This window comes from Eucyclogobius newberryi, unplaced genomic scaffold (assembly GCF_026437365.1).
Source record: "Eucyclogobius newberryi isolate DKJ021-1_F unplaced genomic scaffold, fEucNew1.0.hap1 SCAF_20, whole genome shotgun sequence".
NCBI classification, from domain to species: domain Eukaryota; kingdom Metazoa; phylum Chordata; class Actinopteri; order Gobiiformes; family Gobiidae; genus Eucyclogobius; species Eucyclogobius newberryi.
This window is the reverse complement of record NW_027315835.1, coordinates 5,618,122-5,646,019: the sequence shown is the minus strand read 5'-3', so window position 1 is coordinate 5,646,019 and position 27,898 is coordinate 5,618,122. Positions and strand designations below refer to the sequence as shown.

Here is a 27,898-nt window from a genome sequence, read left to right as displayed (position 1 = left end):
TTTCCTTTGGATTTTGCTGTACTCTCTCTGACCGTGTCCTGTTTGACCACTTTCTTTTCTAAATAAAACATTTAAAAAAAATTATAATAATGTTTTTCGTTCTTTAAATATTTAAAGCAGAACTAACTGTTTTTTCCTGTTTTTTCATTATCACAATAAGATACTCGGGTCACATTCAAAAACATTTCACGCAGCCAAATATAAAAAAGAGTCAGGGTTTCTCAGGAGAGTTTGTCGCCGGGTCGGTGTCGGCAAACGTTACAAGGCTGGTTTTCCGTCCAGAGACAGCAGGGGGCGACGACGGGCACTTCAAACGCCCAGAATACACATTATTTAACCATCACAGGGACTTTTCAAAGACGTTTATAAAGGTAAAAAATTTACTTAGTTCCGCTTTAATGAACTGTAAAGTTTCAGTGATTGAACACAAATAAATTAATTCAAAGTCAAACTGACATATAACTTTCTATAAATGCATTTCGGTGAGTTTTCGTCTCCTCTGCTCGTAGGTGCGCATTTAAAATGTTGTGTTTTTAAGCCATTTCTCAGCAACATCTGGCTCAAACTGCAAGAATAGCAACTGTTTTTCCTTCATAAACGCTTAATTGTCACATTCACCACATCAAAACTGAGGCCAAAACTAGAATAAACACATAAAAGACATCATCAGTGACACACAGTTAAGCATATGAAAGAAAAGTGAATGAAAAGATGCGCAATATTTGGTTATCCGCCCCTTTTTTCAACTTAAAACACGACACTAAACATTTACATTTAATTTAACGTACAAAAATACCATGCTTTACATAATACCATTGCTTTTATTCTTGTTCTCTTTCGAATCTTTTGTCAGGATCATTCCATAAACGAACTCTAGCGCAAAAACAAAACCTCCCCTTGACCGTGACTAAACGTGGACTAGAACCGGACCAAACAAAGTCCCCGATCAGGACAAAAATGCTCGTCTTACGGTCTGAGGTTACGGTCTTTGGTCATCTTTTCCATGACATGAGTTTGCGTCAATCGGATCAGAAGTGCGAACACGCCGGACGATACGGGCTCGGATCGATCGCTTTAGCGGACGCATAAATCAGCTCAGCATCTGGTCCCGGCGTCATCCCCTTTGTTAACACGTCATATACGGCGCATTATGGGCCGCCGGTGGCTCACATTGAAGCCAACAAACGGCTCGTTACAAGCGCCCGACGGAATAACGAGTTTGACTGTCGTTTAACTCGATTCTGGAGCCAACGGAGCCGTGTCCACTGCGCTGGTTTACGGCGGGAGACGGAGGAGTCGTTTTATGAGGCGTTCCTGGCGCTTCTGAACACCCGGACGATGATGGCCCGTGGTTAAATACCGGGCCACGGACTCGAGGATTGATGGTTCAATCCCAGTTCGCGCCAGGACTGTTGCCGTCGAGCGGTTGGATTGCGGTCGTTTTAGAGTTTGGACGAGATTTAGTTCTTACAAAACGACATACGAGACGAGATTGACGAGAACGAGGGGAGATTTTGACATAATCTTAAAGTTCGGCTCCTAATTTTGTCGTTTTAGCTGCGTATTTTCAACTGCAGCTTCTCAAGACGTTTAACTCGGCAACTTTTTTATATCTGAACAATCTTATGAGATAATTTTCCACTAATAAGAACAATCTTGGCAATTTGATCTCACAAAGTCTTATCTTTATTGCTTGAAATGTAATTACTGCAAAAATTGACAGGTATTATCTTAAATTACCGTATTAACTATATCCCGATTGTACTGTTTACTCTGTAAGACGAGCTTTAACTGAACTAATAGTATTACGTTTTTGAAAACAGGAGAATAAACATGACTAAAACTGGCGTGAATCACTATACGTCATAATGTGGTTGAAAGCTCAGGTTTGGCTTCCATCTAAACGTCTAAACTAAAGAATCATCATCAGTTGAAGAGTTTTTGAAAACATTGATGTGCAACACTGTAAATTGTACAGTTTTTTTTGGCATACTTTTCCGTAAAATGCTCGTTTTATCTCTGAAAACCGGATTTCTTCAGCGTCTTTAGAGAACGGAGCCGAGGTTATTGGGGCAGAGAACGACACAAACACCAGCAGTGGGTTAACCGAGACGAGGGGGCATTCTTGCTTTCTCGCACTTTGGATGTCAAGATTTACAACAACAGAGAAAAGAACACTGGAAATAGAGATATCTACAGCTAAAGAAGACCAAATACGTCTTCAATTCAACCAAGTTTGTCTTTTGCATCGTGGTTGTAGACTCTTCATGTACAGATCTGATCCGGTTTGACCTACAAAATCTCCTTTTTCTTGGCCGAGCGTTTCAAACTGGGCAAAAACCTCCTCCACATTTCCCCCCAGACGCTGGTAAATTCGCACCGCAGAGTCCATTCCCCGCGACCGGCACATTAGCATCACCTGTGGGTCCTCTTCGGTCGCAAACGGCTCGCTCAGCACACACTGTTTACTCCTTTATGGTCGCATTGTCCCAGGTTCCCGCCGATATCGCCGTTTAGTGCTGCGTTTTAGCACCTCGGCGCTAATGGAGAACTTGGTCTGGTCCAAACGGCTCTTTAGACCGGTTAGAATCCAGTTCAAGGACGATCTGAGCGAGGCTGAGGGGAGGGGGACCTTGGGATGTACGACGGGGTTGATGGTGTTGAAGTCCGTTAGCTCATGAATACCACAGCCAACTTCACACAAGCCACAACGACTTTACATTGCGCATTATATATGGTTTCATAGTTATCTGAACAGTGTTTTTTAGTGTCGTTTCTCTTCAGATCAGTGCATTCAGATTGAAAATAACTTCTGGATGGTGGTCGGAAACGTCTTGACTTCAATAACAACGTCTGCATGAATATTAAAACCTCCAGCACAAATTAGGGATAACGTCAACATCCTACAGCGCAACGTACTGCTTTATGTTTTCTATATTCATCGTGTTGGTGCATATTTTTTAGACGTGTTATAATGATGTAATAAAGGATTTCACTTTTCTTTTTCCTTTTCTTTTTTCCAGAGGGAATATCAAAATAATAACACAAGTAGACATGGACTAAACATCAAAAGAAACTATATCACGGCTTATCTGAATTAAATTAAAAGTCTAATTTGGTTCTGTCAAAACTAGTTCTATTATTATTATCATTATTAGAATTTACTTTATTTTTATTTACTCATTTATTTAAAATTTTATATATTTTTTTAATTTTCTTTTGTTAATTGTATTTTATTTATTTTATTTATTTTATTTATTTTATTTATTTTATTTATTTTATTTATTTTATTTATTTTATTTATTTTATTTATTTATTTTATTTATTTTATTTATTTTATTTATTTTATTTATTTTATTTATTTTATTTATTTTATTTATTTTATTTATTTTATTTATTTTATTTATTTTATTTATGTTATTTATTTTATTTATTTTATTTTTTTTATTTATTTTTTTACTAAAAGATAAAACAACAAAAACAAACAAGACAAGACCAGAGCGAATCAAATCCTATAAAATAATAATTAGGTGTGGCATCTAATGAAATAGAAAGTTTTCCATTTGTCTGATGTCTGTTCCAATGTCAGTCCAGCCTTTGATCGTCGGTGACATTTGCGTCGCCCCTTTCTTTTTTTCCAGCCGCCAAAAGTACATTCCAAAGCTGTATCCACGTATGTGTCCGTGGCAGGAGTTCTGAGGCTTCAGAAGCTTTTTGTTTCTAATTTTCTAAACCGCCTTTTCTCCAATTAAGCACCAGTTTTTGATTTAAAAAAAAAAATGTATTCAAACATTTTCGACACATGCATCCACTTTATTTACAACCTTCAAGTGCGTGACCTCTTTAACCACTTAATCACCTTTATTTACTATGATTACTCAAATTAACTGCAGAAAATATATTAATTATAGGTGTTTGTTACCTATATTTACGGACCTGCTAACGTCCCATTGACTGCGCTCGTGATTGACCGTTCTGAAGACGCCACATTATATTTTACTCACAGAATATGTCATCTCAGCTCATACTTTTATGTTCTTATCGTTAACACTTACGGCTTCATCCCATTTTCAGATCTCCACATTCTTCTATTGACTTACTCGCTCAAAAACAATCCTTTTCTCTTGTTTAACGCCCGCATTCTCCTGACATTATTTGCTCAGTTCCCCTCCAGACGTCGCGCACGCTTAACCCTCGTCTACATAAGCAACCGGAGCAATTCCCGCCACAATTTCCTCACGCCAAAAAGAAAATCGACTAAAAGTGGGCGAAAACCAACCCCGAGCGGCCTGGATTCTCCTCGTTCCTCGTGTATATTTGTCCGTCCCGCCGTCCGTACGTGACCCCCTCGAATGCAGATGGTGAAAGCGTTTGTTTACCCCGGCTGTCGCGGCGTCGTCATTAGCCGCTCGCCGCCATTACCGTTGCTATCAGGCGCCGCAGCGGGGCTCGCGCGGGACTATAAATACTGCAGCGGACCGCATAGGGCTAACACATCATCGCTTAATGACAGAAAACACATCTAATGTCTTCTTGTTTTCGCTGCTTTCGCTTCGCCGTGGAAAAGAGGGGGAAAGGGGAGGGCCGGGGTGAAAAAAAGTAAATTTATATTGAAAGAGGTAGACAAAGAATGCGAAGCTAACTTTTTTCCGGCACAGAATAGTAGCATTATTGAAAGGTTAAACTGCGCATTTCATTAAAACGCAGCGAACACGGTTGTATTTCAGATTCTACTCGACATTTTGCCCGTTTGTTCCCAGTTTTTCCGTTTTTGTGAAGTTTATAGTTGTACTTCCTGGTTGGTCGTAGGTAGAGGTGATTCCACAGCCGTTACCATAGCAACCAGACTGTAAACAAGAGCCACACGCCACATAAATGACACAACAGTTCTGATCTGACACAATAACACCATAAAACACCTTTATTTAGTCCAACCATGGTTTAAACTGTCTCTGTGTCGCACACTGATGACATCACAGAGGGATTCAGCTCCACTTCCTGTCATTTTAAATTCTTACTTTTCAAAATGTCTTCACAAACAGCAATTTAACGGATGTAAAACTATGATAAATATTGAGCACAGGTTCTACACCGTTAAACTAAGTCAGAATTAGAAAAACAGCAGAACCTTTAATATGGACTTTAATGTTTCTATGTGATCTGTTCAGGTTCACGTTTGAGCTGTTTTGCAAAGAAGAATTGGCAACATTCTCAGTCTGAAGTTGAGCAAAGTCGGTAGAGACTTACCTCAAAAGAGTTTCAGCTGTAATTTCCTTCCACTTCATAATTATGTGTCGTTGTGTGGTGTGTGGTGTGGTTGTGACGTGAGTGAATATGTAAAAGTTCCAGAAGTATGAATACTAATGCAAACCTCCAATAAAACCAGGGATGATCCAATATGGGGGTTTTGAGCCAATATCGATCACTCATGTTTGTCTTGCTGCTCTGGGAGATTATCGATATTAGCCGATACGGATTATTAAGACTTTAAAATCCACAGCAAGATCACTGTTGTTTGTATTTTATTTGTATTTTATTTGTATTTTATTTTATTTATTTTATTTATTTTATTTATTTTATTTATTTTATTTATTTTATTTATTTTATTTATTTTATTTATTTTATTTATTTTATTTATTTTATTTATTTTATTGTTTACCCCGCCTAAGGCCCGAAGTCACTGGGATAAGCTCCAGTCACCCGCGACCCCGAAAAGGGAACAAGTGGTAGAAAATGGATGGATGGATTTATTTTATTTATTTTATTGTATTTATTTTATTTATTTCATTCTGTGCTTGTTGGTTTTTATTTTATTTTGAAAAATAAAAAATATAGATAAAGAAAACAAATTAACGTTTAGCTTTTGATTTTTTTTTAACAACATTTATTCATCTGGATATAAAATAATTGCGCTTGAATACATTTATAGCCACATTTTTAACTTAATTGATCTTCTATTTCCATTTTTACTCATGAGTCACAAACTGGGGTTCACGCACGAGCACACAGCCTGGGACAGTGCGGATAAAAGATAAATAGAGCCAAACATCGGCTAAATATCCACCATCGGACCGATACCGATATCAAAGAAACACTCCAAAATCACTGATATTTGTGTATATATATTTGTACATGTGACTGATCCTTAAATAAAACCACATGATTGTATATAAACCCCATAAAACCATTATTCTTCCCGATATTACACTTTAGTCCCTTTAAATGACCGTCAGAGCTGTTCAGCTGTGACTCGCGGCATTTGTCATATTGTTCATTTAAAACTTTATGCAAATGATAAACCGGGAGATGAAATTATGACAAAAAGCTCGATTTCAGGTTCGTCGATTTGCTCCGGGAACAAAACACATTTGCGGGACATTTTTCTTTCTTTGGGCGGAGAAAAAAAATGAGGTGTCAGCGTTTAATGATAGATATTTGCATCGAGTTACAAATGGTGTCCTTGGCCTGAGCAGCGGATATAGATCCTACGTAATGAATTCAGATGAAGCGCCGCGTCTGCATCCAGCCTAATGGCACTGAGACGCAGACACTGACCTGCCAAACCTGAGCGGCGAGCGGGAGACACGTGAGCGGCGAGCGGGAGACACGTGAGCGGCGAGCGGGAGACACGTGAGCGGCGAGCGGGAGACACGTGAGCGGCGAGCGGGAGACACGTGAGCGGCGAGCGGGAGAAACGTCAGCGGCGAGCGGCGAGCGGGAGACACGTGAGCGGCGAGCGGGAGAAACGTCAGCGGCGAGCGGGAGAAACGTCAGCGGCGAGCAGGAGACATGTGAGCGGCGAGCGGGAGACACGTGAGCGGCGAGCGGGAGAAACGTCAGCGGCGAGCAGGAGACATGTGAGCGGCGAGCGGGAGACATGTGAACGGCGAGCGGGAGACATGTGAGCGGCGAGCGGGAGACATGTGAGCGGCGAGCGGGAGAAACGTCAGCGGCGAGCGGGAAAAGCGTGAGCGGCGAGCGGGAGACACGTGAGCGGCGAGCGGGAGACACGTGAGCGGCGAGCGGGAGAAACGTCAGCGGCGAGCGGGAGACATGTGAGCGGCGAGCGGGAGACACGTGAGCGGGAGAAATGCGAGCGGCGAGTTTCAGATTGAAACTTAAAGTTGGGTGGGTAGATTCTATCAGAAATACATTCCCTGTGTTTTTGTCGAGCCATGTTTCAGTTTCAAAACATCAAATCAAGATTATAAGAAGAAATAAAATGATTCATTAAGAGTGACATTTAGGATCTGACATTTAGCAGAGCGAGTTTCAGACAAGTTTCAGTGGGACAGGGCTTTATCTTTTCACAGAGAATATGAATCACATTTCTCAGATTGGGCCTGACTCGCATTTTGTTTTCCCATCTGTGTGATGTGACTACAGGTGGCTGTTAATGTTGTTGTTATAACATCAAAATGCTGCAGGACCTGCAGTGACAGGACCTGCAGTGACAGGACCTGCAGTGACAGGAGCTGCAGTGAGCTGACCTCTGACTGACAGGAGCTGCAGTGAGCTGACCTCTGACTGACAGGAGCAGCAGTGACCTCTGACTGACAGGAGCTGCAGTGAGCTGACCTCTGACCTGTGACTGACAGGAGCTGCAGTGACAGGAGCTGCAGTGAGCTGACCTCTGACCTCTGACTGACAGGAGCTGCAGTGAGCTGACCTCTGACCTGTGACTGACAGGAGCTGCAGTGACAGGAGCTGCAGTGAGCTGACCTCTGACCTCTGACTGACAGGAGCTGCAGTGAGCTCAGCAGTTTGATCCAAAGTGAGGAGATGTTTTCCTGAAGTGCTGACGAGGGAAAAGATGAGGAGCTGTCAGAGTCTGTGGGAAACTCGGGCTCATTAATCGTGCGACGCTAAAGTAAAGCAGTCAAAGTCGTGTGAACACAATTAGCTGCTTCATAACCACCTGACATGGCTCGAGCCGCGGCACTTTATTATTCACATACGAGAACATACGCCCCGATAATCACGCTTAAGACCTCTAAATCCTGCACAAATTACATGTTTGTAGAGTTTTAGTGCCGTAATCCTGCATTTGAACTCTTCCGAACATTCAACCGACTTTAACATCAGCAGCTGTTTTCACCTACCCCCTATCCCCGCCCACAGCTGTGAAAGAAACCAGACTTTTGGTCACACGTGCAGGCCTCAAAAAGAAACACGTGAATGACAATCCGCTGCTGAAATGTCACCACGTGTTTCTGTTATGAAGCCGTTTTATAACATTTACAACGTTTACAATGACCAAAATGTCAAATAATAATGTTCACAACGTTATAGCTTAAGACGAAACTTAATTCATCCTTTCTGACGCTTCAGTTGATACAGAAAAGCGTCCGATCGTGGCACATTTTTATCCCGTTTGAGACTCACGGCGGGTTAACGGAGAGCCGCCCCCCGCAGAGCCGCTCCGACACGCGCGCCCGCCCTCCGCAGAGCCGCTCCGACACGCGCGCCCGCCCTCCGCAGAGCCGCTCCGACACGCGCGCCCGCCCTCCGCAGAGCCGCTCCGACACGCGCGCCCGCCCTCCGCAGAGCCGCTCCGACACGCGCGCCGCTGCAGAGAAAGTAGTAAAAATTGACATTGGTCGCTCGGGTAGATTCTGCTGAGCTCATCCGCAGTAAATGCAGCGCTGCGGGACGCCGTGTAATTAGATCCGAGCCGTGCGCGGGCCAGCGTGAGGGAAGCGTGAGGAGCGACGAACGTGCTCTGTGCTCGGGGCAGGGTCAAAATGAGACCGCCGTGTGTCGCCCGCAACCGGTTATAACGCCGTTTTATTGGCCGCGAACCAGGAAGTAAGGTTGTTAGCGAGTTTGACGTTTAAACTGAGCTCGACTTCGGACGGAACGTCGACTTCGTGCACACGTTTTAAAAGAGTTACACGAGACAAAGTTTAAAGGGGCGTGTGACAGGTGTTTACGATTTTCTAATTGTCGTACATATAAATGATAGTTTTACACCAATCGAGCAGATATTTGTGGAGAAAACGTTGAAAAATCTGTGGGAAATGACAGGAAGTGACATCACATTAGGGATGTCGGGATTAATTTACACAAATAAACTACTCTTTTTGACTCTCTAAATATGAATTCAACAAAATAAAGTCGCTCTCATATATTTTTATTCGTCAAATTTTTTAAAAAGTGACATTAGATGAGTTTTGGCCCAGTGTTTGCTGGGTAATTTCCTAGTGTGATATTTTTTACATTTTTTAGCTCGAAATATATTTCTCTTAACTGCATTTTAGTTCAATGAGTCGTCCGATCGTACTCAGTGATTTGTTGATTTTATATTTCTAATTTATGAAAGTTTTTACTTCATAAATGAGGGGAAAGTCTAGTTTACGCACAAACTAAACACAATATCTACAGAAAATATTTGTATATCTTAATATGTCAACATAAAGAAGTAATACATTTAAATCTGGCTCCGTCACAAATATCTGCATTTTTTTTGTCATTTTTTACACTTAAAATGCCAGATTTATTACACATTTTTCTCACATTTTTAATTAAACTGCAAAAGTGTCAAATTGATTTCTCTAAATGAAACATATTTTCCATTTCCTCTTTTGTCCTTGTCGCGGCGTGACTGTAAAAGCCGCCGAATCGGGCGACGGGCAGAGTTCTTTGGCCACACTTCTGCCGAGTCGCCCCGGGGCAGACATGGCCACGGCTCTCGCTCACCTCGACCGGCGCCGCGACCGTTTTGCGCTCCTCTCTGTGACCTCCCCCCCCCAAACACAAACAGCCCCCAAACACACTCCACTCGCTCCTCTCTAAGTGGCACAAAAAACATAATTTATTTTGTACTTCCCCGATAATTTACTTTTTCTTTTTTTTTGGCGGGAACTCTTCATTTCCCTTTAAAATGGAAATTACCTCTTATGTCATCGTTATGTTTATTAAGCGTGGATGATGTATGCGGAGGCGCGGGCGTGGCGCGGGGGGCTTAATGGCGCGTAAGATTAAGCCGTGCCTCCCGACTCTCCCCTCTGCTCTCCCGCCGCCAGCAAAGGATCATGGGAAAAACGGCCCCGCTCCAGACGGCGGCGGCGGCGGCGAGGGCGAGGAGGAGTCGTGGGAGAACGCGGGCTCGGGGCGGCCATCGGGCTTTGTGTCTGTGAGGAAGAGGAGGAAGAGGAGGAGGAGGAGGAAGAAGAGGAGGAGGAGGAAGAAGAGGAAGAGGAGGAGGAAGAAGAGGAAGAAGAGGAGGAGGAAGAGGAAGAGGAGTAGGAAGAAGAGGAGGAGGAGGAAGAAGAGGAAGAGGAGGAGGAAGAAGAGGAAGAAGAGGAGGAGGAAGAGGAAGAGGAGTAGGAAGAAGAGGAGGAAGAGGAGGAGGAGGAAGAAGAGGAGGAGGAGGAGGAAGAAGAGGAAGAGGAGGAGGAAGAAGAGGAAGAAGAGGAGGAGGAAGAGGAGGAAGAAGAGGAAGAAGATGAGGAAGAGGAGGAGGAGGAAGAAGAGGAGGAGGAGGAAGAAGAGGAAGAGGAGGAGGAAGAAGAGGAAGAGGAGGAGGAAGAAGAGGAAGAAGCGGAGGAAGAGGAGGAGGAGGAAGAAGAGGAGGAGGAGGAAGAAGAGGAAGAGGAGGAGGAAGAAGAGGAAGAAGAGGAGGAGGAAGAGGAAGAGGAGTAGGAAGAAGAGGAGGAGGAGGAAGAAGAGGAAGAGGAGGAGGAAGAAGAGGAAGAAGAGGAGGAGGAAGAGGAAGAGGAGTAGGAAGAAGAGGAGGAAGAGGAGGAGGAGGAAGAAGAGGAGGAGGAGGAGGAAGAAGAGGAAGAGGAGGAGGAAGAAGAGGAAGAAGAGGAGGAGGAAGAGGAGGAAGAAGAGGAAGAAGATGAGGAAGAGGAGGAGGAGGAAGAAGAGGAGGAGGAGGAAGAAGAGGAAGAGGAGGAGGAAGAGGAGGAGGACGAAGAAGAGGAGGAAGAGGAAGAAGAGGAGGAAGAGGAAGAGGAGGAAGAAGAGGAGGAGGATAAGGAGGAGGAGGAGGAGGAAGTGGAATAGGAAGAGGAGGAGGAAGATGAGGAAGATGAAGAGGAGGAGCAGGAAGAGGAGGAGGAGGAGGAGGAAGATGAAGAGGAGGAGTAGGAAGAGGAGAAGCAGGAAGAGGAGGAGGATGAGGTGAAGAGGAGGAGGAGGAGGAAGGGGAAGTTGAAGAAGAGGAGGAGGTGAAGCTCGGACACTTTCACCAAATCGCTTGAGGACGAGTATATTTCGGTCACAGGTTTATTCATTATGATTCGTTACGTTATTCCAGAAGCGTTAAAGCGCCCCCTACAGGCCGGACCACTCACTGAACTAAAATGCACTTAAGATATATATAATATATATATATAATTTTGAATAGCAAATTGTTCATAATTTCACTTCCTGTTTGTAACTGATGACATCACACCAGGAAATGATTATTTATTTTGTTAAATTCATGTTTAAAGAGTGAAAAAAAGTTGTTTCTTTTGTGTAAATTCTGCATAAACTTTGACTGGAATGAGTGTGATGTCACTTCCTGTATGAGTGTCTCTGGTGTGATGTCACTTCCTGTCATTTCCCCTCTCTCCTCTTCTCAGTCTTTACCTCTCTCCTCCTCTCTCTCAATATTTCCATCTTTCTCCCATCCTCCTTCCTCCCTCTCTCTATCCTCTTCCCCTCCTCTAAATATTTCCCCCTCTCTACCTTCCTCCTCTCTCCTCCTTTCCTCCTCCTCTCTCCTCCTTTTCCATCTCCTACTCCTTCTTCTTCTTCTTCTTCTTCTTCTTCTTCTTCTTCTTCTTCTTCTTCTTCTTCTTCTTCTTCTTCTTCTTCTTCTTCTTCTTCTTCTTCTTCTTCTTCTTCTTCTTCTCCTTCTTCTTCTTCTTCTTCTTCTTCTTCTTCTTCTTCATCTATTTATATTCTCTCCGCACGACATTAGCTCTGCTCCTGTGTCCTGCTGTTTCTTATTTCTGCCCTCGTCTCACACTCTTCACTCCTCTCTCCCTCTTTCACTCCCTCTCTCTCTCCCTCTCTCTCCCTCTGCTCCCCTGCTTTCCTCCCTCTCGTCCTCCTCCCTTCTCTCTCTCCCTCTCTCGCTCGCTGACAAAAACATTATCCTTCTGCTGCTAAACAATCCAATAAAACTCACCGCAGGGAGGAACTTAACCTCTGGCCTTCCATCTCTCCATCTCTCCATCTCTCCATCTCTCCATCTCTCTCACTTCCTCCCTTCCCTCCCTCCCTCCCTCCCTCCCCTCCTCTACTGTTCTCTCGCTCTCTAAACAAGTCGGTTCAGTCTGTAAAATCTACTACTTCAAACTGTCAAACACAAACTGACAAAGGTCCCGCTCCATCCTTTCTTCCTTCTCTCTCTCCCGCTCCATAATTTCTTCCTTCTCTTTCTCCCGCTCCATCCTTTCTTCTTTCTCTCTCTCCCGCTCCATCCTTTCTTCCTTCTCTTTCTCCTGCTTCATCCTTTCTTCCTTCTCTTTCTCCTGCTCCATCCTTTCTTCCTTCTCTCTCTCCCGCTCCATCTTTTCATCCTTCTCTCTCCCGCTCCATCCTTTCATCCTTCTCTCTCTCCCGCTCCATCCTTTCTTCTTTCTCTCTCTCCCGCTCCATCCTTTCTTCCTTCTCTCTCTCCCGCTCCATCCTTTCTTCCTTCTCTCTCTCCCGCTCCATCCTATCTTCCTTCTCTCTCTCCCGCTCCATCCTTTCTTCCTTCTCTCTCTCCCGCTCCATCCTTTCTTCCTTCTCTCTCTCCCGCTCCATCCTTTCTTCCGTCTCTTTCTCCCGCTCCATCCTATCTTCCTTCTCTCTCTCCCGCTCCATCCTTTCTTCCTTCTCTCTCTCCCGCTCCATCCTTTCTTCCTTCTCTCTCTCCCGCTCCATCCTTTCTTCCGTCTCTTTCTCTCCCGCTCCATCCTTTCTTCCTTCTCTCTCTCCCGCTCAATCCTTTCTTCTTTCTCTCTCTCCCGCTCCATCCTTTCTTCCTTCTCTCTCTCCCGCTCAATCCTTTCTTCCTTCTCTCTCTCCCGCTCCATCCTTTCTTCCTTCTCTCTCTCCCGCTCAATCCTTTCTTCCTTCTCTCTCTCCCGCTCCATCCTTTCTTCCTTCTCTCTCTCCCGCTCCATCCTTTCCTTCTCTCTCTCCCGCTCCATCCTTTCTTCCTTCTCTCTCTCCCGCTCCATCCTTTCTTCCTTCTCTCTCTCCCGCTCCATCCTTTCTTCTTTCTCTTTCTCCCGCTCCATCCTTTCTTCTTTCTCTTTCTCCCGCTCCATCCTTTCTTCCTTCTCTCTCTCCCGCTCCATCCTTTCTTCCGTCTCTTTCTCTCCCGCTCCATCCTTTCTTCTTTCTCTCTCTCCCGCTCAATCCTTTCTTCTTTCTCTCTCTCCCGCTCCATCGTTTCTTCCTTCTCTCTCTCCCGCTCCATCCTTTCTTCCGTCTCTTTCTCTCCCGCTCCATCCTTTCTTCTTTCTCTCTCTCCCGCTCAATCCTTTCTTCTTTCTCTCTCTCCCGCTCCATCCTTTCTTCCTTCTCTCTCTCCCGCTCCATCCTTTCTTCTTTCTCTCTCTCCCGCTCAATCCTTTCTTCTTTCTCTCTCTCCCGCTCCATCCTTTCTTCCTTCTCTCTCTCCCGCTCCATCCTTTCTTCCTTCTCTCTCTCCCGCTCCATCCTTTCTTCCGTCTCTTTCTCTCCCGCTCCATCCTTTCTTCTTTCTCTCTCTCCCGCTCAATCCTTTCTTCTTTCTCTCTCTCCCGCTCCATCGTTTCTTCCTTCTCTCTCTCCCGCTCCATCCTTTCTTCCTTCTCTTTTTCCTGCTCCATCCTTTCTTCCGTCTCTTTCTCTCCCGCTCCATCCTTTCTTCCTTCTCTCTCTCCCGCTCCATCCTTTCTTCCGTCTCTTTCTCCCGCTCTCTCCGTTCTCCTTTCCTCAAATTGAAAACTAAAAACGATGTTGGGACCGACGTACGAAACAGCGAAAGCAAAAGTCGAACACAAAAACATAAAGGGCAAACACGGTGAGACTTTTTCTGGGACTTTGACTGAACTCCCGCCCTTCTCTCCCTCCTTTCTCCCTCTCTCTCCATCTCTTGCCTCTCCTCCTCTCTAGCACCTCTCTGTTTATCCCTCCCCTTTCCTCCTTCCCTCCTTCTCTCCTTCTCAACTCTCTCATATTTGCTTGAAACTTTCTCCTCTTTTTGCCTCCCCCTTCTCTCCCCCACTCTTCTCTTTTCTTCACCTTCGTCCCAAACAGTCTCTCTCTCCCCTTTATTCACTCTATCTCTCGCCTCCTCTCCTCTCTCCTCCTTTCCTCCTCTCCTCCTCAACTCTCTCATATTCGCTCGATCCGTAACTTACGGTGTGCCACAGTGGTCAGTACTGGGTCCAGTTCTGTTTACTCTTCATACGCTGCCTTTAGGTCACATGATCACATTTATCAATGAAATCCGATCAGAGCGATCAAGTCGACAGACTTAGTACTTGTGTGAAGGAGATAAAAACCTGGATGACACTTGATTATGTGCTTCTTAACCCTGAACAAACCGAGGTCATTGTGCTGGTCCTAAACATGTACGAGACGCTCTATCTGAGCAGATAGTCACACTGGACACTGTCAGTGTCGCCTCCAGTTCTACTGTTCTACTTTTTCCCAAAGAGGTTTTGTTTTTCCAGGCCGAGAAGGAGGGTCTAAGGACAAGGGACCCTGGGACTGTCGCCCTGTCACGCCCTGTCACTGTCGCCCTCCGAGACCACCGCTGTTGTGATTTTGGGTGTTACAAAAATAAATTGAATTGAATTGAATCTTCTCCCACATTCTTCTCCATTATTCATCTTCCTCCCAAACAGTCACTCTCTCCCCTTTATTCCCTCTATCCCTCCTTCTCTCTTTCTCCACACCTCCTATCTGCCCCTTTCTCCCAATCGTTCCCATCCCCTTCCCTGTCGTTTCCCTCGATCTCTCCCCTCCATCCTCCCTCTCTCCCCCTCTTCCTCTCTCCCACCTGTCTCCCCCTCTTCCTCTCTCCCCCCCTTCTTCCTGACAGCGTTCCAGCGGTTTGACAAATGCGCCGCGGCCAAAGGAAGGAAACGCGTAAAACACAGAGACGCGTTCCGCCGTCGCCTCGTCAGGAGCGCATCGATTTCCCCGCGCACACATCCAGCTCGTTGGGTTAGCGTAGCGCAGTGTGGCGAATCAGGCGGGCGGATCAGGCAGGGGGGGCCCTTGGATCGACGCCGCGGCTCGTTTCGACGATTCGATGCTTCTGCGGCGGCATAATGTCGTTTGTTTGTCGTTGTTTGTTCAATCAGGTGTCGAACTCAAAGTGTGTGACTTCTGAACGGATTCCAGCGGGTTTTTTGGAACAAGTTTGGGTTTTTCTGTTATTTGACTTCGGAGAACGCGGGTCGGGACGAATGCGTTGACAAGTTACGTAAATCTGGAAACAAAAGCGTGAAAAATCAAACTGACTTTGAAGAGAAATGAGAAAACAAACTAAATAATTGAATTGCAGTCGTAAAAAAGTCCGATCTCTAGAATCTAAGCCCAGAAGTGGTGGAAAATTACAGATACATGAGCAAAAAAGTAAATGTAGCACTTAAAAACTTTTTTTTTTTTTTAAACTGCATATTTGACCGACTATTTTTTTTTTATCTTTGGTGAACAGAAGCTAATTTAATCAGTGTTCTTGTTTTTCTTGTAGTTTTATTTGTTTTATTTGTTTGTTTGCTTGAACTCCAACTTAAAAACTGTTGTGGAGAAGAAAGCACAGATGTAAAAAGTGTCCAGAAGTGTGTGAAGAAGAAGAAGAAGAAGAAGAAGAAGAAGAAGAAGAAGAAGAAGAAGAAGAAGAAGAAGAAGAAGAAGAAGAAGAAGAAGAAGAAGAAGAAGAAGAAGAAGAAGAAGAAGAAGAAGAAGAAGAAGAAGAGCAGGAGACAGAAGTGTGTGAAGAAGAAGAGCTAGAGACAGAAGTGTGTGAAGAAGAAGAGCTGGAGACAGAAGTGTGTGAAGAAGAAGAGCTGGAGACAGAAGTGTGTGAAGAAGAAGAGCTGGAGACAGAAGTGTGTGAAGAAGAAGAGCTGGAGACAGAAGTGTGTGAAGAAGAAGAGCTGGAGACAGAAGTGTGTGAAGAAGAAGAGCTGGAGACAGAAGTGTGTGAAGAAGAAGAGCTGGAGACAGAAGTGTGTGAAGAAGAAGAGCTGGAGACAGAAGTGTGTGAAGAAGAAGAGCTGGAGACAGAAGTGTGTGAAGAAGAAGAGCTGGAGACAGAAGTGTGTGAAGAAGAAGAGCTGGGGACAGAAGTGTGTGAAGAAGAAGAGCTGGAGACAGAAGTGTGTGAAGAAGAAGAGCTGGAGACAGAAGTGTGTGAAGAAGAAGAGCTGGAGACAGAAGTGTGTGAAGAAGAAGAGCTGGAGACAGAAGTGTGTGAAGAAGAAGAAGAGAAGAGAAGAAGAAGAAGAAGAAGAAGAAGAAGAAGAAGAAGAAGAAGAAGAAGAAGAAGAAGAAGAAGAAGAAGAAGAAGAAGAAGAAGAAGAAGAAGAAGAAGAAGAAGAAGAAGAAGAAGAAGAAGAAGAAGAAGAAGAAGAAGAAGAAGAAGAAGAAGAAGAAGAGACAGAAGTGTGAAGAAGAAGAGCTGATTTCGCTGAAGGTCGCTCCCGACTCCTCGTTAATCCGAGTCTTAATTTCTTTAACGAGCTGGTGTTAATTGTCCAGACTTTACGGCTGTTTGTCCACTCTGTTGTCTTTGCTTTATGGCTGTTCCTTCGCTCGGCGTCAAAGTCAAACTGAAATGATGAGGTATGATTACTATTGCTCCGCCCCAAAAGGGGTCAAGGTCGGGTCACGGCGGGACGGTCTCCGCCCCCAGACTCCCCCTTGGTCCCCCCCTTTACCTCAACGTGCCTTATAATCGACATATTATGCATTCGTTCAGCTTTAATTGCCTTTTAAAACATGTTTTTTCACATTTTACGACATAAAATAGCATCTACTGTGAACTATTAAAAAAAACAATGAATGAAGCCCTTTGGCAATGTGACGGCTGCCGCAGACTAAGCCGTGCGATCGTTTTGAGCGCAGTTTGACCTCATGACGCGGAGTTCGGCGAAGGTTTATGGACTTAAAAAAACGTCACGGGAGGAGTCCGATCTTTACCCGCGACGCAACGATCTCGAGAAACACGATCGGCGAAACGAGCGCGAACGAAGCTGTTTTTGATGACGGGACAGCGATGAAACACGGGTAAACGCTCGCCTCTCCAGGACCAGGGCCTCATTTACGAAGATTTACGTGGAATCCGTTACGGGACCCTTCGCGTCTTCCCCGAGCACCGTCTTCTTCGTCCGCGAAAGACCCCGGAGTTGTCGGACCGCCCCGGGTCGATCCCAAGCGACGTCGTCTTTTTCATCGATCGCAAACGTATCGCGGAAGGTCGTGGAATGTTTGAACGTTGCTTTATAAATGAGACTCCCGACCTTTTTGGCGCAGGCTGTCAAAATGTAAGTAGAATAATCAGATCTCGCAGTAATTACTGTATATTCTGTAGTATAAGTCGCACTGGAGTATAAGTCGCACTGTAGTATAAGTCGCACTGGAGTATAAGTCGCACCGGCCAAAAAATGCATAATTGAGAAGAAAAAAACATATATAAGTCGCACTGGAGTTTAAGTCGCACTGTAGTATAAGTCGCACCGGCCAAAAAATGCATAATTGAGAAGAAAAAAACATATATAAGTCGCACTGGAGTATAAGTCGCACTGGAGTACAAGTCGCACTGTAGTATAAGTCGCACCGGCCAAAAAATGCATAATTGAGAAGAAAAAAACATATATAAGTCGCACTGGAGTATAAGTCGCACTGGAGTACAAGTCGCACTGTAGTATAAGTCGCACCGGCCAAAAAATGCATAATTGAGAAGAAAAAAACATATATAAGTTGCACTGTAGTATAAGTCGCACCGACCAGAAAATGCATAATTGAGAAGAAAAAAACATATATAAGTCTCACTGGAGTATGAAATGCGGTTGCAAGTGTGAAAATAACAAATAATATCACATATAAGTCGCTCTGGAGTATAAGTATATAAGTGTAAATATAAGTCGCACCCCAGCCAAAACTATGAAAAAGGGTGTGACTTATAGTCCAGAAAATACGGTAGATAAATCTGACCGTCAAAAACATCTGGTGACGTGTCAGTTTCAGGCGGTTTTGTCTTTACGCTTTATTTTTTGCGCAATTTTCGGGCGATTTTTTCGGCAATCGCAGAGAAATCAGTTCACGCGCATCAGACAACATCGGGACACTCCGGAAATCAGACGACGGTCCCGATTTTCATTAAAACGTTGCCACAGTTTCAACCGAAACAGACACGTTCGGACCCGATAGCGCCCGAACTTTCAACCCGGAGAAGCTCTGCCGACGCCCGCTCTCGCCCGCTGGAGTCAATGGGACGGACCGGACCGGGACGGCTCCATAAAACGTCTGCATTATGGATAGAAATGACACTTGTGAGAAAGGATGAGGCATGGACTGTCAGGCGGGCGGGCGAGGAGACGGGGGAGGTCTTTATATATGGGCTCCCGGGCTAAAGTAAGGACACGGACAATGAAGATGACTGCGCTGTCACGGGGGGAGATGGATGCTGAAGAGCCGGGACTGACCCAGGACAGGGGGGGAGGGTGTCAAGGGGAACGGCGACGTGTGGTCTTTGGTGGGCGTGTCTCCAATAGACGATATTGTGCAGTTTTTTCTCCGTTTTGTTAATTTAATAACTCTTTTGGACGTCTTTGTGTGTCACAGTGGTTAAAGGTGAACTACATCACTTTTCTGCTGCTTGTCTCCTGCTTGTGCTACTGTTGTGCTACTGTCGTGCTACTGTCGTGCTTATATTGTGCTAATGTTGTACTAATGTTGTGCTAATGTTGTGCTACTGTTGTGCTATTGTTGTGCTGCTGTTGTGCTAATGTTGTGCTAATGTTGTGCTACTGTTGTGCTATTGTTGTGCTAATGTTGTACTAATGTTGTGCAAATGTTGTGCTACTGTTGTGCTATTGTTGTGCTAATGTAATAATGTTGTGCTAATGTTGTGCTACTGTTGTGCTAATGTTGTACTAATGTTGTGCTACTGTTGTGCTAATGTTGTACTAATGTTGTGCTAATGTTGTGCAACTGTTGAGCTAATGTTGTGCTACTGTTGTGCTACTATTGTGCTATTGTTGTTCTACTGTTGTGCTAATGTCGTGCTAATGACGTACTAATGTTGTGCTAAGGTTGTGCTACTGTTGTGCCAATGTCGTGCTACTGTCGTGCTACTGTCGTACTACTGTTGTGCAAATGTTGTGCTAATGTTGTACTAATGTTCTGCTTATGTTGTGCTACTGTTGTGCTACTGTCATGCTAATGTTGTGCTACTGTTGTGCCAATGTCGTGCTACTGTCGTGCTACTGTCGTGCTACTGTCGTGCTACTTTTGTACAAATGTTGTGCTAATGTTGTACTAATGTTCTGCTTATGTTGTGCTACTGTTGTGCTACTGTCATGCTAATGTTGTGCTACTGTTGTACTACTGTCGTGCTAATGTTGTGCTACTGTCGTGCTAATGTTGTGCTACTGTCGTGCTAATGTTGTGCTGATGTTGGGCTAATGTCGTGCTACTGTCGTGCTTAGGGTGTCACAGTGGTTAAAGGTTGAACTGCGTCACTTTTCTGCTGCTTGTCTCGTGCTTGTCTTTTATCCTCGTTAGTTGTTTCCTCTGTTATCGGGACGTGCTGGGCCCAAACGCATTAGCGCATATTTCATGTTAATAGTCCTGCTCTAATGAAGGATTTTTAATGTTCTAAACGGGCAAAGTGTCTTTTGTCTTTGGGAATATTGAGCGCACATGACGGAGAAGAAGGAGCACTGTTTTCTCGTTTTTGATCATATTTCAAATCTATTTTCTCAGAAACATATATATAGCGCTTCTTATCCGTTTTGTTCTGTAAACAATTGTCATTGCGTTGATTTTGTTGTGCATTGGATTTCGACGGCCTGCGACGTGCTCCGACCTCCCGTGCCATCGGGTGGCGCTATAGTCGTTTGATCTAATGTCCGTAAACGTAAACGTTGTTTGGCGTTCGAGGCGCTCTCTCGGTTTGTGTCGACGCCGGCCTGTTTACAATGACGTGGCACTACTTTCTTTGGTGGATTTGGCCCTTTTTGAGCCCTCGAGGTTGATCTTCCCACAAAGAACTCATGAACTGTGATGATTTTACTGCTCAATATAGAACAATTTAATTTGATAAATGAAATGATAAAGAATTTGTAGACTTTTTGAGATTTAAAAAAAAAAAATGGGTTGTCCAGGGGTTTTCTTGGTTAATTGGTCGTGTTGGATATAAAGTAATACAAAACATTGCTCGTTACACTCGGGACGCTCCGCAGTACGGCATTACAAGCACATCTTTCTCCAGACATTCAGGCACAACATTCTTTCAATAAATAAAAACATCTAAGGCCTCACCCCGGACCGATAATGACAAACCAATCAGGATTAAAGAGCCGGCTCGTCGTCATGGAGACCAGATAATGGTTCGAATGCTTGTGTTTATGCTGCAGAAGAAAGAAAATTACATCACATCACTTTACACCAATAGTAGTACATTTCAGGCGCTTTTCTCCACCTAGTTTCGCCCGGAAAGTTCCTCATTATGGCATTATTCACGCCGATTGTGTCTTTTTATTTGTTTGGTTTGTTCCGTTTGACTTTTTCCGCGCTATATTTGTACGAGACTTTCCGCTGCGAGTCTCCGCGACAGCTCCATTTATCGCTCGACCTCCAGAACGGCGACACGCGTCGTTCTCCCCGAAGATCCGCCGGTCGACGTTTGGAAGCGACAACGAAACGGTCTCTTCGGTGAAAATGTGTAGGATGAAAAAAAATAGAATAAAAAAATCCAGAGCCCCTCCCACAGGACTCGGACTGAGAGAGATTGATCTACCCGGAGCCTCTCTCGCCGCTGCGCTCGACAGTAAATCACATGACCTTGTGAAGAGATGGAGAGAACGGGGAAGTGAAGAATATGACAACGATAAGACGGGATATACACGACGCGCTTTAACTACAGGAAGCGTGTGCGCGCGCGACATAGCGACGACGCCGAGCTTTCCACCATGTTTGAATAGTTTCCGATGTTTGCGGGACCCAAACCGCCTCGATCCGGGTCCTTCTCTCCTGCAGTTTGGAAGGAAATGATAAAAAAGGAGACCGGCCAATGATATCAGTGGGATTCAGTCACGTGACTCATCGGTTGTCGCCATTTTGAAGGCGTTAACTCCGCTGTTGCATAGTCACGAGAAACAACCTCTGTAGTTAGATATGCTTTGTGCTAATATTGTGCTAATTTTGTGCTAATGCTGTGGTAATGTTGTGCTACTGTTGTGCTAATGTTGTGCTAATGTTGTGCTACTGTTGTGCTAATGTTATCCTAATGTTGTGCTAATGTTGTGCTAATGTTGTGCTAATGTTGTGCTAATGTTTTGCTAATGTTGCACTAATGGTGCTAACTTCTACACAGCGCTAATGACGACAAACGAAAAAGTTCAGGTTCAAATGTTGATTCATAACTTAAAGATGTAATAACACTTTCCAGGTTGATAAATTAACTTTACTGGATCAATATTTTTGTTTGATTTGGGCACATTTTATTGTTTTATTGTATTGGTTTTATTGTTTGTTTTGAGTCGTTACAGTCCGTTATGTTTGTCTCTCCGAGGTCCGACCTCCGAGAACGCCGCACAACACCCGGACAGTTGGAAATGAGGCTCGTTAAAACTGTCTGCGGGTATGCTAACGTTTATTAGCATAGCCACGCAACACTATGTAAACTAGCATTAGCATTAGCTGCTTACGACCTGACACAAACAGCTCGGCCTCAGTCTGCGTTTACGTCCACACCGCGGTTCGAATCAGACCGTTTTGCCCGTTCACTCTTTTCACGTCACAATCACAACATTTTGCCGACTTGACTAAAATAACACGACACTATTTTCCCTCAAAGTTGACACAAACATTCAAAAACTGTCGCTGACTAAAGACAAAAGCGGCGCGAACGCAAAGCGCCCGGGCCCCGCTGCCGTACGCCGTGAATTAATCTTCTCATTTGCATACATACCGTTTGAGTGGCAGATCTCAGCGGGACGTAATGAACGCGGCTGTAATTGAACCGACAACCTGACCCTGTGCTGCTGCCGCCTGTTACAGCGCCACGCTTTGTTTCATCTGACACGCAATTATTTTTCCCATTAAATACTCCGCCGCGGAACAACTACTTCTTCTTTTTTTTTTTTTTGGCGTTCTTCCTGCGCGAAATTTCAATCAAGGGCCATTACGAGCTGGCGGGAAAGTGTTCCTCTCCTCGCCGCGCTCGCTTCCTCGTGTCTCTTCGCTCTCTTCCCTACATTTCTCTCTCCCTCTCACTCTTTTTTACCCCGCCGTATTTCCAGCGATGATAGCTTTATTTCGATGAGCCGACAGACTTGGCGAAACAAAGCTAGCCCAGCGTTAGCGTTAGCCGTTTCCCCCGCGCACGTTTCAAAATATGGCTTTTCCCGCCCAAAATGCGTCGCGCGAAGAGACGTTGATTGCGTTGTAGAGACGTGAAATGAACGCGGAAACAGCGGAGGATGAAACAGAAGTACTTCCTCGTTTACACTGGAGGATGAAACGGAAGTACTTCCTCGTTTACACTGGAGGATGAAACGGAAGTACTTCCTCGTTTACACTGGAGGATGAAACGGAAGTACTTCCTCGTTTACACTGGAGGATAAACCAGAAGTACTTCCTTGTTTACACTGGAGGATGAAACAGAAGTACTTCCTCGTTTAAGATAAGATAAGATAATCCTTATGAGGGATTATACCGACATAATCCTTTAATATCCACACAAGGGGAAATTTCATTGTTACAATGTAGTAGAACAGGAGGAAAGTTTACACTGGAGGATGAACCAGAAGTACTTCCTCGTTTAGACTGGAGGATAAACCAGAAGTACTTCCTCATTTACACTGGAGGATAAACCAGAAGTACTTCCTCGTTTACACTGGAGGATAAACCAGAAGTACTTCCTCGTTCACACTGGAGGATAAACCAGAAGTACTTCCTCGTTTACACTGGAGGATAAACCAGAAGTACTTCCTCGTTCACACTGGAGGATAAACCAGAAGTACTTCCTCGTTTACACTGGAGGATAAACCAGAAGTACTTCCTCGTTCACACTGGAGGATAAACCAGAAGTACTTCCTCGTTTACACTGGAGGATAAACCAGAAGTACTTCCTCGTTCACACTGGAGGATAAACCAGAAGTACTTCCTCGTTTACACTGGAGGATAAACCAGAAGTACTTCCTCGTTTACACTGGAGGATAAACCAGAAGTACTTCCTCGTTTACACTGGAGGATGAAACAGAAGCAAACTGAGCAGGGTCAGTACAAACGTGGCTTATTTGCCTTTCTTTCTCTCTGTTCTCTTTTTGCTTATTCTCTCCCTTTCAGCACTTTAAACACTTCTCTCTCTCCCTCTTTCCATCTTTTTACTCCATTTCTCTCCCTTCCTTCCTTCTCTTACTAATGGATAATCATCTCTATCTCTCTTTCACTTTTTCTTTCTTTCTTTCTTTCTCCCTCTCTTTCAATGTCCCTCCCTCTCTCTCTTTCTTCTTCCTCTTTCTCTCTTTCTTCTCACTCACTGTCTGTATCACTCTCATTCTCTCTCTTCTCTGTCTCTTAACTCCCTTGTTCTCTTGTTCCCCTCTTTCTTTTCTCTCTTCTCTCTCTCTTCTCTCTCACCCCCTCTCTCTTTCTCGCTCTCTTCCCTTTTGCTCTTTCTTCTCTCTCCTCTCCCTCCCTCTTTCTCTTCTCGTTTGATCTCCCTCTCTTCTCTTTCTCTCCCGCTGTTTTCTTTCTCTCTCTCTTCTCCCTTCCGCTCTCTCTCTCCCTCTCTCTCTCTCTTCCCATTAAATAACCCACAATGCATCACACACTTTTCTCTCCCTTGAAATTTCAATCAGGGCCCATTACGATCTCGCAGACAGGAACAAAAAAAACACACACACAAAAAAAAAAAAAAAAGGAGGGAAAGAAAGTTTAGAAAAATAACAAGGCGCTAAAATGGGTAAATAATCACGTTTGGAATCATTTGCGGGCGGCGGCTGATGCATATGTTTAAGTGTCAGAAAAATTAATAGCTTTCTGCCATAAGCGCGGCCTGATAAATAGATTACATTTGCATACTTCATTCTGCGCCTGATCTTTGGTCGAGGCGAAAAGGGAAATCAGTTTTTTCATTACGGCAAAACAAGGAAACTATTTGAGGCTCATTAGGGACTTTTTTTTCCAAACTGACAAAAGACAGAATAGTTTACACCATGTCGACACGGCGACGCGCAATCAGCACCAGGCGCGTTAAGCAAACTGCAGTTCCACTTTGCTTTCTCCCGTGTGAAGCGCTCGCTGCGTCACGTTCTGCCCGTGAATATCGCAGGGGCAAAGTCACAAGCCTGTGGAGCACCAACAGTGGCTCGTTTTAACTGTTTTTCATGGTATATTTGAGCTTTCTGTTATTGAATAAATGGGTTTTGATTTGTTTTTTTGGTTGAAATGTCGACGGGTTTGTCAATACAAAAATGGCAAAAATTCCCTCACTTTCAAACACTTTTTAAAATCCCGAAATTGTTAAAATTGTAACGTGAGCAATTGTGATTTGTTCATTTTCGCTTCTGCGTTTGACCCATTTTGACCCATTTTTGCTGGAGTCCTGCTCTGTTATGTGATGTTGATGTTTCTTTAATAAATGAATAAATAAATAAATAATACAAAATCGTACCTGAATTGTACGTCATAAAGCTGATCAAATCTATACAAATAAAGTCACCTTAACAATAAAGTCCATATTAAAGGTTCTGCTGTTTTTATAATTCTGACTTAGTTTAATGGTGTAGAACCTGTGGTCAATATTTATCATAGTTTTTCTTCTGTTAAGTTGCAGTTTGTGATCACATTTTGAAAAATACAAGTTTGAAATGACAGGAAGTGGATCTGAAGCCCTCTGTGATGTCATCAGTGTGCGACACAGAGACAGTTTAAACCATGGTTGGACTAAATAAACGTGTTTTATGGTGTTATTGTGTCAGATCAGAACTGTTGTGTCATTTATGTGGAGTTTGGCTCTTGTTTACAGTCTGGTTGCTATGGTAACAGCTGTGGAATCACCTCTACTTATGTCCAACCAGGAAGTACAAAGTTTATAACAACAGTTATAAACTTTACAGAAACGGTCAAACTGGGGACAAACAAATGTTTAGTCAAATCTGAAATATAATCGTGTTTTAGTGAAATGTGAAGTTTAAACTGTCGGATGGACTTTAACTGGATCATAGTGTGGATTATTCTAGCCTGATCTTATGTTTCGGGTGAAGAAGACGGCGCGGTTAAACAAAATACCGACGTAAACCACATCGTTCGGGAGACAAACACTCGCTTTATTTGAAATGTTGGAAAACTTTGGCGTCGCTGCTTCGGATCGGGACAAATGGAGGACGAGGTTCGATGGTGGTTTATCGATGAGTTAATGAGCCAAAGCTCCAAATGTGCAGAACCCATCGACTTCACATTAGGCTCCGCCCGGTGTTTACAAGAGGCACTGCAGCCACCACGGACAAGGTTACGGACAAGGTCACGGAGAAGGTCACGAGGACTTCAACATTCACTCTGAAGGACTTTTGCTATTTTCATTTTTGTATGGCTTATTTTTTTTAATTAGACTGTTTATTCACGCTGTACGTATATATTTTTTGATGTAAGAGTGAAAAGTGAAAAAGTAAAAGAGTTGAGACTTGAAGAAGACAGAGGTTCTGGACTTTTGTGGACATTTCCATCTGCTCTGCACTTGAAATGTTTGATATTTTGCCCCAAAAAGTTTCCTGTTGATGCAGAGAGACAATAAAAGCAATAAATATGAGTCAAATGATTGTTTCAGTTTTCATTTATTGAACAAAAAGTTCGACAGGGTATATACGGCACAGCTTTAACCTGCTCTCTGGAAGCTCCCTCTCTCCCTCTCTCCCTCCTTCCCTCTCTCTCTCTCCCTCTCCTCCTCTCTCTCTCTCTCTCTCTCTCTCTCCTTCTCCTCCTCTCTCTCCCTCCTCTCTCTCTCTCCCCTCCTCTCCCTCCCTTTCTCTCCCCCCTCTCTCTCCCCCTCCCTCTCTCTCCCTCTCTCTCTAACTCTCTCTCCCTCTCTCTAACTCTCTCTCTCTCTCTCCTTCTCTCTCTCCCCCTCTCTCTCTCTCTCCCTCTCTCTCTCCCCCTCTCTCTCTCTCCCTCTCCTCCTCTCTCTCTCCCTCCTCTCTCCCCCTCTCTCCTCTCTCTCTCTCTCTCTCTCCCCCTCTCTCCTCTCTTTCTCCCCTCTCTCTCCCTCTCTCTCTCCCTCCCTCTCTCTCTCTCTCTCTCCCTCCGTCCCTCACCCTCTCTCTCTAACTCTCTCTCTAACTCTCTCCCTCTCTCTCCCTCTCTCTCTCTCCCTCTCTCCTCCTCTCTCCCCCTCTCCTCCCCTCCTCTTCCTCCATTTCTCTCCCCTCTCTCTCTCTCTCTCTCTCCCTCCCTCCCTCCCTCTCTCTCTCTCTCCCTCTCCTCCTCGATCTCTCCCTCTCCTCCTCTCTCTCTCCCTCCCCCTCCTCCTCTCTCTCTCCCTCCCTCTCCTCTCTCTCTCTCCCTCCCCCTCTCTCCTCGCTCTCTCACCCCTCCTCTCCCTCCCTTTCTCTCCCCCATCTCCCTCCCTCTCTCTCTCTCCCCCTCCCCCTCTCTCTCTCTCCCTCTCCCTCCCTCTCTCTCTCCCCTCTCTCTCTCTCCCTCTCCTCCTCTCTCTCTCCCTCCTCTCTCCCCCTCTCTCCTCTCTCTCTCTCCTCCTCCTCCTCTCTCTCCCTCTCTCCCTCCCTCCCTCTCTCTCTCTCTCTCTCTCCCTCCGTCCCTCACCCTCTCTCTCTAACTCTCTCTCTAACTCTCTCCCTCTCTCTCTCTCCCCCTCTCCTCCTCTCTCTCTCCCTCTCCTCCCCTCCTCTCCCTCCCTTTCTCTCCCCTCTCTCTCTCTCTCTCCCTCCCTCCCTCTCTCCCTCGCTCTCTCTCCCTCTCCTCCTCTCTCCCTCCCTCTCTCTCTCTCCCCCTCTCTCTCTCTCCCTCTCCTCCTCTCTCTCTCCCTCCTCTCTCCCCCTCTCTCTCCTCCTCCTCTCTCTCTCTCCTTCCCCCTCTCTCCTCTCTCTCTCCCTCTCCTCCTCGATCTCTCCCTCTCCTCCTCTCTCTCTCCCTCCCCCTCCTCCTCTCTCTCTCCCTCCCTCTCCTCTCTCTCTCACCCCTCCTCTCCCTCCCTTTCTCTCCCCCATCTCCCTCTCTCTCTCTCCCCCTCCCTCTCTCTCTCTCTCTCTCTTCCTCCCTCTCTCTCTCTCCCCCCTCTCTCTCTCTCCCTTCCTCGCTCTCTCCCTCCCTCTCTCTCTCTCTTGTTTCATATCTATAAGCTTTGCTCAGGTCATTCATCACCTCGGTCCATGTGGGAGTGGATTCTGTCCCCGTTCTGTCCCAGGACCGCCTCGGCCTCTTCAGGGGCCTCAGAACTGTGCGCTCTCTGCATTTCCGAGGCCCCTGGAGGTCTCAAAGTGCTGAAGTCCTCACTGCTGCTCCGGCTGATGGATTTACTCCTGTGTCTGCAGGTCGTGTCAAACAAACAAATATAGTTCTACCGAGAAATCATCTATTTTTACTTCTAATATAATAAAGAATCAGCCAAGACCCAGACGGGCACTAAACCAGGACTAAACCAGGTCTAAACCAGGACTAAACCATGTCTAAACCAGGACTAAACCATGTCTAAACCAGGACTAAACCAGGTCTAAACCAGGAC

General features: G+C 45.0%; 1 pseudogene; it reads right to left on the bottom strand.

The window, feature by feature from the left end:
- Positions 1-211: 211 nt before the first annotated feature.
- Positions 212-27,628, bottom strand: LOC140369462 (uncharacterized; annotated as a pseudogene).
- Between the last annotated feature and the right edge of the window lie 270 nt (positions 27,629-27,898).